The sequence below is a fragment of the Aegilops tauschii genome, chromosome 5, assembly GCF_002575655.3.
Source record: "Aegilops tauschii subsp. strangulata cultivar AL8/78 chromosome 5, Aet v6.0, whole genome shotgun sequence".
Lineage (NCBI taxonomy): Eukaryota > Viridiplantae > Streptophyta > Magnoliopsida > Poales > Poaceae > Aegilops > Aegilops tauschii.
Genome location: NC_053039.3, coordinates 519,166,138 through 519,186,021, shown reverse-complemented (window position 1 = coordinate 519,186,021; position 19,884 = coordinate 519,166,138).

The following is a 19,884-nucleotide window of genomic DNA, read 5'->3' as shown; positions in this document are numbered from 1 at the left end:
CTGGCCCAAAGGGACATCGGGAATGGAAGGAAGGGATTGCAAATGCATCAGATTGTTTAGAAACCTGGAATGACTCGGACAGCATAACGGTTGTAAATGCTCAGAAAAAGAGTTGAGACATTCACAAGGATTTGCACAGTCACTTAACAACATCATATCAAGGTTCTGGTTCAACTGACAACATACTGAAAGTAGTAGAAACTAAACAGGGGCTTGAATCCAACAATCCTATAAGTCTACGGATTAGCAACACGTGATCCTGATAGAAGATGAGAAGGCCTAGTTCTTAATCCCCACAGAAAAAAGAAGAGGGTGACTCAGATCAGAAGGGCATAAGGTAAAGGAGTAAAAAGAGCCTTACATTCCCTTCCACAATCAATTCCCTTATATAACTAAAGCATTTCTAGACTCAACTTCGACCAGTTTGGCTTGGTAATCCTACAGGCAGTCAGGCTCTGATACCAACGCTGTCAGCACCCCGATTCTAGGTCACACCAATCTAGCCTGTAACACCTCATATCACTTTACGGCCTCACGCACGGTATTCCCACGGGTGTCACCTTACCATGGCCCCGGACCGTTTGCGCCTTTTGGCTCACGTATATGATAGTGTCGCTAGCATCCATATGACAGAGAACCCGGGCCGACATGACTAGTCGTGAACCCAAAGTGGCACTAACTTACGGGGACAGGCATACATGAATCAACATCGAGCATGTCGGTCAGCAGCGTGTGAATCCGGGCTGTAGCACTGGGCTAACAGGACTCCGGGAACCCGGGCTGTAGCAGGCTAGGCAGGACTCCAGATGTCACCGCGTGACATTTCCCCGAAGGGACAGACACAGGAAGGAAGTGAATCACATGCCGGCAGTCAAGTGTTCCGGAGCAGTAGTGCTGGGCTAGTAGGACTCCGGTGAACCGGGCTATAGCGGACTACTATGGCTCATGGAAGCACAAGACTACATTTCCCCATAAGAGAGGCTACCAAGGATAAACAACTAGGTTGTCGGATCCCACACATACCAAGCATTTCAATCATACACACAATATGGTCGATATGTGTAAATACAACATGGCATCACAACATAACTCTACGACTCAAGTATTTATTCATTAGGCTCCGAGGAGCGAGATATTACAAACATGGGTCTCATGACCCAACAATCAGAGCATACAAGTCAAAGCACATGTGGAAGCTTAACATGTCTGAGTACAGACATCTACAAATGAAAAAGGCTGCGAAGCCTGACTATCTACCAGATCCTGCTGAGGGCACAAGATCGTAGCCGAGGTATCAAGCTAAACGTCGAAGTCCACACGGAACTACTAGCGAGACTGACGTCTCTCTGCAAAACATAAAATAGGAAAATGTGAGTACAAATGTACCCAGCAAGACTTACATCAGAACTAGCTACATATGCATCGGTATCAACAAAGGGGGGTGGTGGAGTTTGACTGCAGCAACCCAGCTTTGACTCAGTGGCTATCCTAAACTATGACAGCAAGTAACTCTTTTGAGGTGGCGCACACGAGTCCACATATGCACCATATCAATACACCACTATGGACCCGCTCCCATCTCCCTACGAGAACGCCATCCATTGCACTCACGCTTATCTTGCGTATTTTAGAGTATCCACTTTCACTTGTCTATGAACTGTTATAGGCAACCCAGAAGTCCTTTACCGCGGACACGGCTATTTGAATAGATGATGTTAACCCTGCAGGGTGTACTTCTTCACACACGCTCTCGCCACTTACCGCCATGTACACGTCATGTATCTCGACAACCTTCAAGCGGAAGCCTGGCGAGGGTGTCGGCCACGGCCTACCTAAACACTCAAGTCTCTAGTCCAGGTTTATCGTCTATTCAGGTTCCATCCGTAGGGAGTCCGACCGAGGTTTCCACATACGGCCCCGAACGATGTGTGCAGGGTTCCCGAGACACCAAACGGGCGCCCGGTACACCGTGCCACGTGCCTACCGCATCACAGCCCACCCCGCGGGCCAGCGCTGCGCACGGCCTCCAGCATACTACAAACACCAGAAACTACTTGCAACTCCTGGACAGAGGACGAGGGTGGTTAAGAGTCCGAGAGAGTCAATTAAGGATCCCAATGTGTGGTAGTAGCTGTTCATGGATCACAAACACAGAACTCAGTTCCCGAGGACGGTTTCAATGAGACAACCCACCATGTACTCCTACATGGCCTCTCACCGCTACCTTTACCAAATCGTGTTCACACACTTAGCTCACACGCAGTAGGACATGTTCACACAACTCTAATTCATCCCCTGTGAATCAGACCTGACTCAACTCTAAGCAGTAGCAGGGATGACAAACAAGCATGAATGAGTAGGCACATTAGGGCTCAAACAACTCCTACTCATGCTAGTGGGTTTCATCTATTTACTGTGGCAATGACAGGTCATGCAGAGGAAAGGGGTTCAAGTACCGCATCATGTAACAGTTGAATCGTTGTTGTCCTAATGAACAAGGTGGTTTTGCTTGCCTGGCACTTCCGAAGATAATATAGCTCTTCATCAGTGTCATCGAACTCATCGTCGGAACCACGTCTATCGAGAGGGGGCAAACACCGGCAAACAAGGAAGAACACAATCAATGCAATGCACAATATTATGCATGATCATGACATGGCAATATGTTGTGGTTTGAGCTAATGCAACTAGCAGCAAGTTAGATGGAGTTGGTTTGAATTTAAGATTAAAATTCAAACTACATATATGACATTTCAAATGCCATTAATTCAAATTGTTGTATACAGCAGCTTTAAGTTGTTCAAACATTCATGATAATGCCATAAACAGATTCTTTGGATTTTTCTGATCATTTTTCATATATAACCTATTTTATTTGGAGTTACAGATAATTTTCTATGATTTTTAGAAGTTTAGGACATTTTCTGAAATAATAAATCATTTCTGATTTATTTAAAATTCTAGAAAATAGTTACTGCGTCAGTGTAACATCATCATGACGTCAGCAGGTCAACGGGGCACGGTCCAGGTCAAACCTGACGTGTAGGGTCCACACGTCAGTATAACAACTAACTAACAGAGTTAATTAGTGCTAAGTTAACTACTAACCTGAGTTAGTTAGGGCCTGGGCCCATATGTCGGTGGCTTATTTAGTTAACTAAATTAGTTAGCTCTAATTAATCTAGCGCTACTAATCGGGGGCTTGGGCCCACAAGTCATAGGCTCAGGGGGGTCAAACCAGTGGTCAAAACCCGGGTCAACTCGCCTGAGTTGACCCGCGGCTCGTCGCCGGCGAGGTCAGAGACGGCGGAGGGCTTCGGAAATCGCCCACAGGCGATGGTTTTGGGCGTGGGGAGGCTCTATGAAAAGCTGCTGCTCGTGCGCAGCCGATGGAGCAGACGGCGGGAGCTGGGGTGGCCGGTAGCGGCAGTTACGGCGAGCGAGGCGGCGGCCGATGTTCGGGCATGTACTGGCGCGGCGTTGTGGGGCGCAAACGAGCGAGCTGAGGCTTTCTACTGCTGCTTGGGAGCGCTCGGAGCGAACTAGCGTGGCTAGCGCACGAGGTCGAGCTCGGGAGCAAGGAGCTCGTCGGCCATGGCGGTTGGCGGCGCGAGAGCTCGCGGGGACGATGGCTAGAGGACGTGAGGAACGATGTGGCAGGGGAGGATCGGGTCCGAGGCTCACCGCGGATCTGCAGGGACGGTTAGCGGGCTTGGCGACGCGCCGGAGTGGCCGAATCGACGGAGAAGGGCGCCGGAGCTGAAGCTTGAAGACGATGGAGATGTTCAGGCTGTGAGGCCTCCGTGCTCGCGTGGGTTGGGGCGGAGGATGTGGACGTCACGGCGGTTCTTTTGGACCCATCGGAGAGGCATGGGGTGGACAGTGGCTACGCGGGCGGCACGGCGAGATCGGGTGGCTCTTGGCCATGGCGGGGGAAGGGCAAGGGGGAGAGCAGGGGGGAAGAGCGAGGTGTCGGCTAGATCAGGACGGCTCTGGGGCGTTCACCAACGCGTCCAGAGGCTCGGCGACAAGCAGGAGGAGGCGTGGCGCCTCGCGCGCGCGTGCGCTGTCCCGCCTCTGCCTACTGGCAGAGGTTAGGGATGACTGGCACCAGGCCAGGTGGGCTAGGCCAGCGAGCTGGGCCGGCTACAGGTAGGTGGCCAGGTAGTCCTTCTCTCTCTCCCTCTTTTATTTCTGTTTTTCTATTTTGTTATTTTGTTCTGGGCTTTATTAAAAAAACCCTAGACAGATCCAAAAAATCATGAAACTTCTCAATGCCACTGTTTGGAATATAACCAACAGCAAACATTTTAGTTCATGATTATTTGAGCATTTAAAATATTTAATAGCATTTAAATGCCCAAATGCAAATACTATATGATTTAATTCAGAGCCCAAATATGTCATGGAAAAATGTGCAACACCTCTGGTTATTGCTTCTAGCATTTTCTAGAAATGATGAACATTTTTGAAAGCCATTTGGAGTCACTTAGAATATTTTAGTTGAACCTAGTGAATTCCTTTAATGCTAGGGTTTAGGCAGTCCCCATTTCAAATTCATTTGAAACTTAAACATGATGACACTCATGAAGCTAGCCTAGTGCATCGCCAGAAGCTAGGGATGTGACAAAGGCGGCCCTGTGCTTTGGGTGCTTGAAGGCTCGATCGACCCGATAATTTTTTGAAGAGCCAGGGGGGTCGGTTTGGCTACCTGTGGTCATTTACTATGACAATGAAGGTCAGAAAATAATGATACTCGCCGCGTGCTTCAACACTCATCGGACCTCATTCATCGGTATGTATTATTTCCAATAAGTCATTAGCTCGCTCTATTGTTCCAGAGAACGGAATTTTAGTCATTTTGCCCATGAGGCATGGTTCGCAAGTATCAAATGATTCATAATCAAGTGATTCCAAAAGTCCATCTGCATGGAGTTTCTTCAAGCGCTTTACACCAATATGACCTAAACGGCAGTGCCACAAATATGTTGCACTATCATTATCAACTTTGCATCTTTTGGCATCAATATTATGAATATGTGTATCACTACGATCGAGATTCAATAAACTATTCACATTGGGTGTATGACTGCTACCTCTTGAGCACTGCGTTGGTTTTCCCTTGAAGAGGAAAGGGTGATGCAATAAAGTAGCGTAAGTATTTCCCTCGGTTTTTGAGAACCAAGGTACCAATCCAGTAGGAGACCACGCGCGAGTACCACACACCTACACAAACAAATAAGAACCTCGCAACCAACGCGATAAAGGGGTTGTCAATCCCTTCACGGTCACTTACGAGAGTGAGATCTGATAGATATGATAAGATAATATTTTTCGTATTTTTATAATAAAGACTAAAAGTAAAGAAAGCAAAATAAACGCCGCCAGAAATAGTTTGTTGTCGGAAAATTAATATGATGGAAAATAGACCCCGGGGCCATAGGTTTCACTAGTGGCTTCTCTCAAGAGCATAAGTATTACGGTGGGTAAACGAATTACTATCGAGCAATTGATAGAACTGAGCATAGTTATGAGAATATCTAGGTATGATCATGTATATAGGCATCACGTCCGCGACAAGTAGACCGAAACGATTCTGTATCAACTACTATTACTCCACACATCGACAGCTATCCAGCATGCATCTAGAGTATTAAGTTCATAAGAACAGAGTAATGCTTTAAGTAAGATGACATGATGTAGAGGGATAGACTCATGCAATATGATATAAACCCCATCTTTTTATCCTCGATGGCAACAATACAATACGTGTCGTTTCCCTTTCTGTCACTGGGATCGAGCACCGCAAGATTGAACCCAAAGCTAAGCACTTCTGCTATTGCAAGAAAGATCAATCTAGTAGGCCAAACCAAACTGATAATTCGAAGAGACTTGCAAAGATAACCAATCATACATAAAAGAATTCAGAGGAGATTCAAATATTGTTCATAGATAAACTTGATCACAAACCCACAATTCATTGGATCTCGACAAACACACCACAAAAGAAGATTACATCGAATAGATCTTCAAGAAGATCGAGGAGAACTTTGTATTGAGATCCAAAGAGAGAGAGAAGAAGCCATCTAGCTAATAACTATGGACCCGAAGGTCTGAGGTAAACTACTCACACATCATCGGAGAGGCTATGGTGTTGATGTAGAAGCCCTCCGTGATCAATGCCCCCTCCGGCGGAGCACCGGAAAAGGCCCCAAGATGGGATCTCATGGGTACAGAAGGTTGCGGCGGTGGAAATAGGGTTTTGGCCCCGTATCTAATGTTTCCAGGGTATATGGGTATATATAGGAGGAAGAAGTACGTTGCTGGAGCAACATGGGACCCACAAGGTAGACTCCTCGTTGATTGCTTTACGTAGACTCCAAGTCCTCTGGATCACGTTCGTTCCGAAAATCACGTTCCCGAAGGTTTCATTCCATTTGGACTCCGTTTGATATTCTTTTCTTTCGAAACACTGAAATAGACAAAAAAACAACAATCTGGGCTGGGCCTCCGGTTAATAGGTTAGTCCCAAAAATAATATAAAAGTGAATAATAAAGCCCAATAAACATCCAAAACAGAATATAATATAGCATGGAACAATCAAAAATTATAGATACGTTGGAGACGTATCAAGCATCCCCAAGCTTAACTTCTTCTCGTCCTCGAGTAGGTAAATGATAAAAACGGAATTTTTGATGTGGAATGCTACTTAGCATAATTTTCAATGTAATTCTCTTATATGTGGTATGATTATTCAGATCCGAAAGATTCAAGATAAAAGTTTAATATTGAAATAAAAAATAATAATACTTCAAGCATACTAACTAAGCAATTATGTCTTCTCAAAATAACATGGCCAAAGAAAGTTATCCCTACAAAATCATATAGTCTGGCTATGCTCTATCTTCACCACACAGAATATTTAAATCATGCACAACCCTGATGAAAAGCCAAGCAATTTTTTCATACTTTTGATGTTCTCAAACTTTTCAATCTTCACGCAATACATGCCGTGAGCCATGGATATAGCACTATATGTGGAATAGAATGGTGGTTGTGGAGAAGACAAAAAAGGAGAAGATAGTCTCACATCAACTAAGCATATTAACGGGCTATGGATATGCCCATTAATAGATATCAATGTGTGTGAATAGGGATTGCCATGCAACGGATGCACTAGAGCTATAAGTATATGAAAGCTCAAAAAGAAACTTAGTGGGTGTGCATCCAACCTTCTTGCTCACGAACACCTAGGGCAATTTGAGGAAGCCCATCATTGGAATATACAATCCAAGTTATATAATGAAAAATTCCCACTAGTATATGAAAGTGATATCATAGGAGACTCTCTATCATGATGATCATGGTGCTACTTTGAAGCACAAGTGTGGAAAAAGGATAGTGGCATTGTCCCTTCTCTCTTTTCTCTCATCATTTGTTTCTCTTTTTTTTCTTTTGGGCCTTTTCTCCTTTTTTTATGGCCTCTTTTTTTATTTAGTCCGGAGTCTCATCCCGACTTGTGGGGGAATCATAGTCTCCATCATCCTTTCCTCACATGGGACTATGCTCTAATAATGATGATCATCACACTTTTATTTACTTTACAACTCAAGAATTACAACTCAATACTTAGAACAAAATATGACTCTATGCGAATGCCTCCGGTGGTGTACCGGGATATGAAATGAATCAAGAGTGACATGTATGAAAGAATCATGAGCGGTGGCTTTGCCACAAATACGACATCAACTACATGATCATGCAAAGCAATTATGACAACGATGAAGCATGTCATAGTAAACCGAACAGTGGTAAGTTGCATGGCAATATATCTCGGAATGGCTATGGAAATGCCATGATAGGTAGGTATGGTGGCTGTTTTGAGGAAGGTATATGATGGGTGTATGATACCGGTGAGAGGTGCGCGGTATTAGAGAGGCTAGCAATGGTAGAAGGATGAGAGTGCGTATAATCCATGGACTCATCATTAGTCATAAAGAACTCATATACTTGTTGCAAAAATCTACAAGTTATCAAAGAAAAGTATTACGCACATGCTCCTAGGGGGATAGATTGGTAGGAAAAGACCATCGCTCATCCCCGATCGCTACTCATAAGGAAGATAATCAATAAATAAATCATGCTCCGACTTCATCACATAACGGTTCACCATACGTGCATGCTACGGGAATCACAAAATTTAACACAAGTATTTCTCAAATTCACAAATACTCACTAGCATGACTCTAATATCACCGTCTTCATATCTCAAAACAATTATCAAGTATCAAACTTCTCATAGTATTCAACACACTCATAAGAAAGTTTTACTAATCTTGAATGCCTATCATATTAGGACTAATTTTATGATTAAAGCAAATTACCATGCTGTTTTGTAGGACTCTCAAAATAAAACAAGTGAAGCATGAGAGAACAATAGTTTCTATAAAACATAACCACCGCCGTGCTCTAAAAGATATAATTGAAGCACTAGAGAAAAAACTATATAGCTCAAAAGATATAAGTGAAGCACATAGAGTATTCTAATAAATTTCGAATCATGTGTGTCTCTCTCAAAAGGTGTGTACAGCAAGGATGATTGTGGTAAAATAAAAAGCAAAGACTCAAATCATACAAGACGCTCCAAGCAAAACACATATCATGTGGTGAATAAAAATATAGCTCCAAGTAAAGTTACCGATGGACGAAGACGAAAGAGGGGATGCCTTCCGGGCCATCCCCAAGCTTTGGATTTTTGGTGTCCTTAGATTATATTGGGGTTCCATGGGCATCCCCAAGCTTAGGCTCTTGCCACTCCTTGTTCCATAATCCATCAAATCTTTACCCAAAACTTGAAAACTTCACAACACAAAACTCAACAGAAAATCTCGTGAGCTCCGTTAGCGAAAGAAAACAAAACACCACTTCAAGGTACTGTATTGAACTCATTCTTTATTTATATTTGTGTTAAAATTAATGTATTCCAACTTTTTTATGGTTTATAAACTATTTTACTAGCCATAGATTCATCAAAATAAGCAAACAACACGCGAAAAACAGAATCTGTCAAAAACAGAACAGTCTGTAGTAATCTGTAACTAGCGCAAACTTCTAGAACTCAGAAAAATCTACCAAAATAGGAAGACCTAGATAATTTGTTTATTGATCAGATGCAATTGCAATCAGTATTTTATCACGTTCTGGTGATTTTAAACAATTGTTTTCGTGAGCAGAAAGTTTCTGGAATTTTCAGCAAGATCAAATAACTATCATCCAAGAAGATCCTATAGGTTTAACTTGGCACAAACACTAATTAAAACATAAAAACAAATCTAACAAGAGGCTAGATAAAATATTTATTCCTAAACAGAAGCAAAAAAATAAAAAACTAAAATAAAATTGGGTTGCCTCCCAACAAGCGCTATCGTTTAACGCCCTTAGCTAGGCATAAAAGCAAGGATAGATGTAGGTATTGCCATCTTTGGTAGGCAATCCATAAGTGGCTCTCATAATAGATTCATAAGGTAATTTTATTTTCTTTCTAGGAAAGTGTTCCATGCCCTTCCTTAACGGAAATAGGAATCTAATATTTCCTTCCTTCATATCAATAATTGCATCAATCGTTCTGAGGATAGATCTACCAAGAATAATAGGACATGAAGGATTGCAATCTATATCAAGAACGATAAAATCTACGGGCACATAATTCCTATTTGCAACAATAAGAACATCATTAATTCTTCCCATAGGTTTCTTAATGGTGGAATCCACAAGGTGCAAGTTTAAAGAACAGTCATCAAATTCATGGAATCCTAGCAAATCACACAAAGTTTTTGGAATCGTGGAAACACTAGCACCCAAATCACACAAAGCATAGCATTCATGATCTTTAATTTTAATTTTAATATTAGGTTCCCACTCATCGTAGAGTTTTCTAGGGATAGAAACTTCCAACTCAAGTTTTTCTTCATAAGATTGCATCAAAGCATCAACGATATGCTTGGTAAAAGCTTTATTTTGACTATAAGCATGAGGAGAATTTAGATCGGGTTGCAACAAGGAAATACAATCTATCAAAGAGCAATTATCATAATTAAATTCCTTGTAATCCAAGATAGTGTGTTCATTGATATCTAAAGTTTTAACTTCATCAATCCCACTTTTACCAATTTTCGCATTAAGATCTAAAAACACCGAATTTTTTAACGCCTTCTAGGTAAAGGTGGCTCATCTTCAGCCCCATCATTATCAAGATTCATATTGAAAAACAAAGATTTAATAGGATATACATCAATAACTTTTAGATCTTCATCTTTATTCTCACAAAAACTAGAAGAACACGCTTTCACAAAGCAATCTTTCTTAGCACGCATCCTAGCGGTTCTTTCTTTGCACTCATCAATGGAAATTCTCATGGCTTTGAGAGACTCATTGATATCATGCTTAGGTGGAATAGATCTAAGTTTCAAAGAATCAACATCAAGAGAAATTCTATCAACGTTCCTAGCCAATTCATCAACTTTAAGCAATTTTTCTTCAAGCAAAGCATTGAAATTCTTTTGCGAATTCATAAACTCCTTAACACTAATCTCAAATTCACAGGGCATATTATTAAAATTTCCATAAGAATTGTTGTATAAATTACCATAATTATTAGAGGAATTACTAGGGAACGGCCTAGGATTAAAGTTTCCTCTATACGCGTTGTTACCAAAATTATTCCTACCAACAAAATTCACATCCATAGATTCATTATTATTTTCAATCAAAGTAGACAAAGGCATGTCATTAGGATCGGAAGAAACACTTTTAGTAGCAAAAAATTTCATAAGTTCATCCATCTTTCCACTCAAAACATTAATTTCTTCTATCGCATGCACTTTTTTATTAGTAGATCTTTCGGTGTGCCATTGAGAATAATTAACCATAATATTATCTAGGAATTTAGTAGCTTCTCCTAAAGTGATTTCCATAAAAGTGCCTCCCGCGGCCGAATCTAAAATATTTCTAAAGCAAAATTCAATCCGGCATAAAAATTTTGTATAATCATCCGAAGATTCAAACCATGTGTAGGGCAATTACGTATCATTAATTTCACCCTCTCCCAAGCTTGTGCAACATGTTCATGATCAAGTTGCTTAAAATTCATGATATCGTTTCTAAGAGAGATGATTTTAGCGGGAGGAAAATACTTAGAGATAAAAGCATCTTTGCACTTATTCCAAGAATCAATACTATTTTTAGGCAAAGACGAAAACCAAGTTTTAGCACGATCTCTAAGCGAGAAAGGAAATAGCTTCGATTTAACAATAGCATTGTCCACATCTTTCTTCTTTTTCATATCACACACATCAACAAAGCTATTTAGATGGGTAGCGGCATCTTCGGTAGGAAGGCCGGCGAATTGATCTTTCATGACAAGATTCAACAAAGCAGCATTAATTTCACAAGATTCAGCATCGGTAAGAGGAGCAATCGGAGTGCTAAGGAAATCATTGTTGTTGGTATTGGTAAAGTCACACAATTTGGTATTATCTTGAGCCATTTTGCAAGCAAGCAATCCAACGCACAGGCAAAAAAAAAGCAAGCGAAAAGATGCGAACGGAAAAGAGAGGGCGAATAAAACGGCAAGGGTGAAGTGGGGGAGAGGAAAACGAGAGGCAAATGGCAAATAATGTAATGCGAGGGATAAGAGTTTGTGATGGGTACTTGTTATGTCTTGACTTGTGCGTAGATTCCCCGGCAACGGCACCAGAAATCCTTCTTGCTACCTCTTGAGCACTGTGTTGGTTTTCCCTTGAAGAGGAAAGGGTCATGGAGTAAAGTAGCGTAAGTATTTCCCTTAGTTTTTGAGAACCAAGGTATCAATCCAGTAGGAGACCACGCGCGAGTCCCACGCACCAACACAAACAAATAAGAACCTCGCAACCAACGCGAGAAAGGGGTTGTCAATCCCTTCACAGTCACTTACGAGAGTGAGATCTGATAGATATGATAAGATAATATTTTTGGTATTTTTATAATAAAGACTAAAAGTAAAGAAAGCAAAATAAACGGCGCTAGAAATAGTTTGTTGTCGAAAAATATATATGATGGAAAATAGACCCCGGGGCCATAGGTTTCACTAGTGGCTTCTCTCGAGAGCATAAGTATTACGGTGGGTAAACGAATTACTATCGAGCAATTGATAGAATTGAGCATACTTATGAGAATATCTAGGTATGATCATGTATATAGGCATCATGTCCGCGACAAGTAGACCGAAACGATTCTGCATCAACTACTATTACTCCACACATCGACAGCTATCCAGCATGCATCTAGAGTATTAAGTTCATAAGAACAGAGTAATGCTTTAAGTAAGATGACATGATGTAGAGGGATAGACTCATGCAATATGATATAAACCCGATCTTTTTATCCTCGATGGCAACAATACAATACGTGTCGTTTCCCTTTCTGTCACTGGGATCGAGCACCGCAAGATTGAACCCAAAGCTAAGCACTTCTGCTATTGCAAGAAAGATCAATCTAGTAGGCCAAACCAAACTGATAATTCAAAGAGACTTGCAAAGATAACCAATCATACATAAAAGAATTCAGAGGAGATTCAAATATTGTTCATAGATAAACTTGATCACAAACCCACAATTCATTGGATCTCGACAAACACACCACAAAAGAAGATTACATCGAATAGATCTTCAAGAAGATCGAGGAGAACTTTGTATTGAGATCCAAAGAGAGAGAGAAGAAGCCATCTAGCTAATAACTATGGACCCGAAGGTCTGAGGTAAACTACTCACACATCATCGGAGAGGCTATGGTGTTGATATAGAAGCCCTCCGTGATCAATGCCCCCTCCGGTGGAGCGCCAGAAAAGGCCCCAAGATGGGATCTCACGGGTACAGAAGGTTGCGGCGGTGGAAATAGGGTTTTGGCTCCGTATCTGATGTTTCTAGGGTATATGGGTATATATAGGAGGAAGAAGTACGTCGGTGGAGCAACATGGGGCCCACAAGAGTGGAGGGCGCGCCCAGGGGGGTAGGCGCCCCCCCTGCCTCGTGCTCTCCTCGTTGATTGCTTTACGTAGACTCCAAGTCCTCTGGATCACGTTCGTTCCGAAAATCACGTTCCCGAAGGTTTCATTTCGTTTGGACTCCGTTTGATATCCTTTTCCTTCGAAACACTGAAATAGACAAAAAAACAGCAATCTGGGCTGGGCCTCCGGTTAATAGGTTAGTCCCAAAAATAATATAAAAGTGTATAATAAAGCCGAATAAACATCCAAAACAGAATATAATATAGCATGGAACAATAAAAAATTATAGATACGTTGGAGACGTATCAATGACCATAGAAGGTTTTATTCATGTAAACAGAACAACAATTATTCTCTGATTTAAATGAATAACTGTATTGCAATAAACATGATCCAATCATATGCATGCTCAACGCAAACACCAAATAACATTATTTAGGTCCAACACTAATCCCGACGGTAGATGGAGTGTGCGATGGTGATCTTATCAACCTTGGAATCACTTCCAACACACATCATCACCTCGCCCTCAACTAGTCTCTGTTCATTTTTGCAACTCCTGTTTCGAGTTACTAATCTTAGCAACTGAACCGGTATGAAATACCTAAGGGTTACTATGAATACTAGTAAAGTACACATCAATAACATGTATATCAAATATACCTTTGTTCACTTTGCCATCCTTCTTATCCGCCAAGTATTTGGGGTAGTTCCATTTTCAGTGACCATTCCCTTTGCAGTAGAAGCACTCCATTTTAGGCTTAGATCTAGCTTTGGGCTTCTTCATGGGAGTGGCAAATTGCTTGTCATTCTTCTTGAAGTTCCCTTTGTTTTCCTTTGCCCTTTTTCTTGAAACTAGTGGTCTTGTTAACCATCAACACTTGATGTTCTTTCTTGATTTCTACCTTCACCGATTTTAGCATCGCGAAGAGCTCGGGAATCTTTTTCGTTATCCCTTGCACATTATAGTTCATCACGAAGTTCTAGTAGCTTGGTGATTGGGACTAGAGAACTCTGTCAATCACTATCTTATCTGGAAGATTAACTCCCACTTGATTCAAGCGATTGTAGTGCCCAGAAATTCTGAGCACATGCTCACTAGCTGAGCTATTCTCCTCCATCTTGTAGCAAAGTACTTGTTAGAGGTCTCATACCTCTTGACACAGGTGAGGGAGTCCTGGATTAAGGGGTCTTTGGGCGTCCGACCTATTATACATGGGCCGGACTGATGGGTCGTGAAGATACGAAGACCGAAGACTCTCTCTCGTGTCCGGGTGGGACTCTCCTTGGCGTGGAAGGCAAGCTTGGTGACCAAATATGAAGATTCGTTTCTCTGTAACCGACTTTATGTAACCCTAGATCCCTCCGGTGTCCATATAAACCGGAGGGCTAGGTCCGTAGAGGCCAATACTCATAATCATAGTCATACAGGCTAGACTTCTAGGGTTTTAGCCATTACGATCTCGTGGTAGATCAACTCTTGTAACACTCATATTCATCAAGATCAATCAAGCAGGAAGTAGGGTATTACCTCCATAGAGAGGGCCCGAACCTGGGTAAACATCGTGTCCCCTGTCTCCTGTTACCATCGACCTTAGACTCACAATTCGGGACCCCCTACCTGAGATTCGCCGGTTTTGACACCGACATTGGTGCTTTCATTGAGAGTTCAGCTGCGACGTCGAAGACAGGGTTGATGGCTCGCCTTGTTGTCAAGGATAATATCACCTCCGGAGGAGCCCTGGCTCCGGGCCAAAACCTCCGACTCGGTGGCTTTACCATGACCGCCTGTTCGGCCGTTAAGCCGACGATGACCTCTCGAGTCATCGAAAATCGTCTCCACGTCGACTCCAAATACTCCAAATGGATGGATCCGACAGAGTTGTCATCTTTAAACGAACTCTTAGATTGCATCACCGCCTTGGGAGTCGCTACAGACTATGATCGGATTGGGCTTAAACCTGACCAAAGAGAAATCAAATCTCCGCCGATCACCCATCAGATAGTGGTAGTGGAGGAGCAAGACAATAACTCTTCCTCTATATTGAGGATGAACTATGTTCGGATTTTCGAGCTCGAGGAGCCGGATACCTGTCCGCAGAACGACGTGCCCTGCCCTCCGAACCTAGAATCCGACGACGGGCCTAAAACATCAGTTGATATCCCGGAGTCCGAACCATTAAGTTCGGAAAATTTACAAACTCCGGATCCCAAATCGGGTCAGGGTTCGGATTTAAAACCACCCACCCACCCAGCTATACGTGATCTTATGAATATACGACAGCAGTCTCAGGAAACGGTCCATCACTTCTGGGCCAGATTCCTCCTTGTCAAAGACAAAATTAAAGATTGGTGCGATGAAGACGCAATCTCAGTATTCTGCAACAATTGCACGGATGAAGGAATCCTCAATGCCATCAACCGCCGTCGCGTATTACACTTCGCTGACTTGGCAACCATAGTACAGAAGTACTGCACAATAGAAAGCGCCTGGAAAACTCATGCAACTCATTGGGAACCACCGGTTTCAACTCAGCCCCTCATCCGGGCAAAAAGGATGCACCCTCGTGGGGCACCTGACCCAATAGTAAAGAAATCAAAGCCCATCATGGGGCGCGGAACTGTTCTGGAGGGATGGCTCGATAGGCCATGCAAAATACATGCAACACCGGATACCATACCAACCCACAACCTTAGAGCATGTTGGATACCCCGGCAAGTGGCCAAGAGCGGTGAAGATCTCCTCACCAAAAATAACCCAGAACAACACCCCCCGGAAGACGACGACCTCAGAGTATTGACGGTGTTCGAGACCTTCGCTTCAAAAAATTAGCGAAAAAGGGCACTCCGCGACCTTGCCGAAGTCTGCCAAGTCGCAGCAATAAACCCCTGGAACGACACGGCCATAACTTTGAATGCCGATGACGAACCAAAATTCAGGACAGTCCAGGCACCAGCCGCCTTGGTCCTCAGTCCAAACGTGGACGGCTTCCGGCTCACCAAAGTGCTCATGGATGGCGGCAGTGGACTGAACCTCATATACAAGGACACACTCATAAAAATGGAAATAGATAGGAGCCGCATTGAGCAAAGTAGCACGACCTTCCGGGGAATCATTCCCAGTCAGGAGGCGCGATGCGCGGGAAAAATCACGCTCGACGTGGTATTCGGCACGCCGGAGAATTATCGGTCCGAAGAGATAACCTTCCAAGTGACCCCTTTCAACAGCGGATACCATGCCCTACTGGGGCGACATGCATTCACATGCTTCCAAGCTATACCTCATTACGGGTATATGAAGCTCAAGATGCCCGGGCCCAACGGCACCATCACTCTCGCCAGTGATCCGGACATAGCACTGCGCGCCAAAAATAAAACCGCATCCCTGGCCCCCGAGGCATTGTCTAAAGCCCTCGCGGCCGAAGAGCTGACCGCGCTGCGCTCCACCTCCTTTAAACCAGCAGATGAAATAGTCAAATTTCAAGTCCACCTGACGGACCCCAAGAAGACAGCATCCATCGGGGCACAACTCGACCCAACGGTCGAGGCCACGCTACGAGAGTTCCTGCGTGAGAACTGGGACATATTCGCCTGGCACCCTTCTGACATGCCAGGAATCCCACGCAGGTTGGCCGAACACAGCCTCAATATCTTAAAGGGATATAAACCGGTCAAACAAACACTGCGACATTCTTCAGAACCCAAACGACAAGCTATGGGAGAGGAGCTAGCCAAGTTACTTGAGGCCAGATTCATCAGAGAAATAAAACACCCGGACTGGCTAGCAAACCTTGTCATGGTACCAAAGAAGGACAAATCCTGGCGCCTAGGCGTTGATTTCAAAGACCTCAACAAGGCTTGCCCTGAGGATCCCTTCCCCCTCCCTCGCATCGATCAGATTATTGACGCAACCGCAGGACATGACATACTATGTTTCCTCGACGCGTACTCCGGATACCATCAAATCAAGATGAAGGAGTCCGACCAAGCCGCAACGGCATTCATTACCGCATATGGGCCTTTTTGCTTCAACACTATGCCTTTCGGGCTCAAAAACGCTGGCGCCACCTACCAACGCATGATTCAAACATGCCCGGAGAAACAGATCGGCAAGACAGTTGAAGCATATGTGGATGACGTCGTCATCAAAACCAGACACGCCGAGTCACTAATAGATGATTTACGTCTTACATTCGACAACCTCCGTGCTTATGACATCAAGCACAACCCGGAAAAGTGTGTTTTCGGCATCCCTGCTGGAAAATTGCTGGGCTTCATCATTTCCAGTAGAGGAATTGAGGCAAATCCAGTCAAAATTCGAGCTTTGTCACAATTGGCTGCCAACAGACCTTAAACAGGTCCAAAAACTCGCGGGATGCGTGGCAACTTTAAGCCGCTTTATCTCCAGATTGGGAGAAAAATCATTGCCACTCTATCGCCTCCTCTGACGCACCGACCACTTCGAGTGGACGGACGCGGCAACGACCGGACTAGAGGAAATAAAGGTCCTTTTAGCGAGCAACCCAATCGTGGCCGCGCCGAACGTCGGCGAACCCATGTCATTATACATATTGGCAACACACCAGGTGGTGAGCGCCGTGCTCGTCGTCGAGCGAGAGCAGGACGGACACAAATTCCCGCTCCAGAAACCGGTATACTACGTATCCACTGTCCTCACACCATGCAAATCCCAATACCCTCATTACCAAAAGATGGCATACGCGGTCTTCATGGCATCCTGGAAGCTGCGACACTACTTTCAAGAGCGCTCGATTATGGTGGCTTCCGAGGTACCACTCAACGACATAATAAACAACCGCGATGCCACGGGCCGGATTGCTAAGTGGGCCATTGATCTCCTTCCATTTGACATAACATACAAACCACGCCGCGCCATTAAATCCCAAGTACTGGCTGACTTCATCGCCGAATGGACAAAGGCCGAACTCCCTAAAGAGTACAACGCATATTCCAACTGGGTTATGTACTTCGATGGTTCCAAAATGCTGGCAGGGTTAGGGGCGGGCATTGTCCTAACGTCCCCCACAGGAGACGTAGTTCAGTACGTACTCCAAATAATATACATAGACTCCAACAATGTGGCCGAATGTGAGTATTGCATGGGCTTTGGATGGCTGTCTCCATGGGCATACAACGCCTGGAAGTGCGCGGGGATTCAAACCTCGCAATATTTCAAATAAATGGAGATTTTGATGCCAAAGATACGAAAATGGCGGCTTACCGCAATGCCGTTCTTAAAATCTCGGCCCGTTTTGAAGGGCTCGAGTTTCATCATGTGCCCCGAGAAAGTACTCAAGCGGCGGACGTCCTTGCTCGCATCAGTGCCAAGCGCGACCCCTTCCCACCTAACATCTTTCTGGAAAGGCTTTTCAAGCCGTCTATGGTGTGGCAAGGGGAGAGCGGCAACAACAGTCCGGACCCGATTATAACCCCAGGTGCCGAACACACCGATATCATTGGGGGCTCAACCACCGAAATAACACCGTCGGCCCATCTCATAATGGCAGTCATTGCCCCATGGACTGAACCCTTCTTGGCCTACCTTAACAGGCGAGAACTCCCCGAGGATCAGAATGAGGCTCGCCGCATTGTCCGGCGCTCTAAATCCTACAAGGTTCACGATGGAGAACTCTACAAGAAAAGCGCTACCGGAGTACTCCAAAGATGTAACTTCGAGGAAGAGGGGCGGCAGCTCTTGGCTGAAATTCATGCCGGTCTCGGTGGTCACCAAGCTGCGGCTCGGGCCCTTGTAAGCAGGGCTTTCCGTACAGGTTTCTATTGGCCGACGGCCCAAGCAGACGCACAGGACCTTGTCCAACGTTGCGTCGGATGTCAGCTTTTCGCCAACCAGATCCATATGCCACCCACCGCCCTGCAAACAATCCCCATCACTTGGCCTTTTGCGGTCTAGGGGCTTGATATGGTTGGACCCCTTAAAGGAGGGAGCCATAAGAAAAAATATCTGCTGGTCATGGTGATAAATTCACTCAGTGGGTAGAGGCCAAACCAGTTAAAACTGCCGAAGCCAGACAAGTGATAGACTTTATATCTGGCGTTTTACACCATTATGGTGTCCCACACAGCATCATCACCGGTAACGGCTCCAATTTCACAGCCGATGAGGTGAAAAACTGGTGCGCCAATCTAGGCATTAAGCTCGATTACGCCTCCGTCTATCACCCGCAAACAAACGGTCAAGTCGAAAGAGCCAATGGTCTTATTATGAGCGGCATCAAGCCGAGACTAGTGCCGTCTTTGAAAGAATCAGACAAGCGCTGGGTTGAGGAGCTCGACTCCGTACTCTGGGGGCTGCGGACCACGCCCAATCGCACTACCTGATATACACCTTTCTTCATGGTGTATGGCGCAGAGGCTGTGTTACCCTGCGACATTATTCATGACTCACCTCGCGTGCGCATGTACGAAGAGAGAGAGGCCGAGCTTGATCGGCAGGACAGCTTAGATGCCCTGGAGGAGGAGCGCAACGTTGCAAAAGCCCGTTCCGCATTTTATCAACAGCAGGCTCGTAGGTATCAAAGCAGAGAAGTGCAGGCCAAGACTTATAATGTTGGCGAACTTGTTCTACACCTGCCGGAGAAGAAAAAGGACAAACTCAAGCCCAAGTGGGAGGGTCCCTTCATCATTGACGAAGTTCTCACTGGAGGAGCGTACCGCCTGCGTGATGCGTCAGACAATCGCCTAGAACCGACCCCCTGGAACGCAGCCAAACTTCGAAGATTCTATGCCTAGCGCCGAACTCTTTGTTCGTCTCCTTCTCCCAATTGTTTCCATTACTTTTTCCTCTCTTTTCACTTTTTCC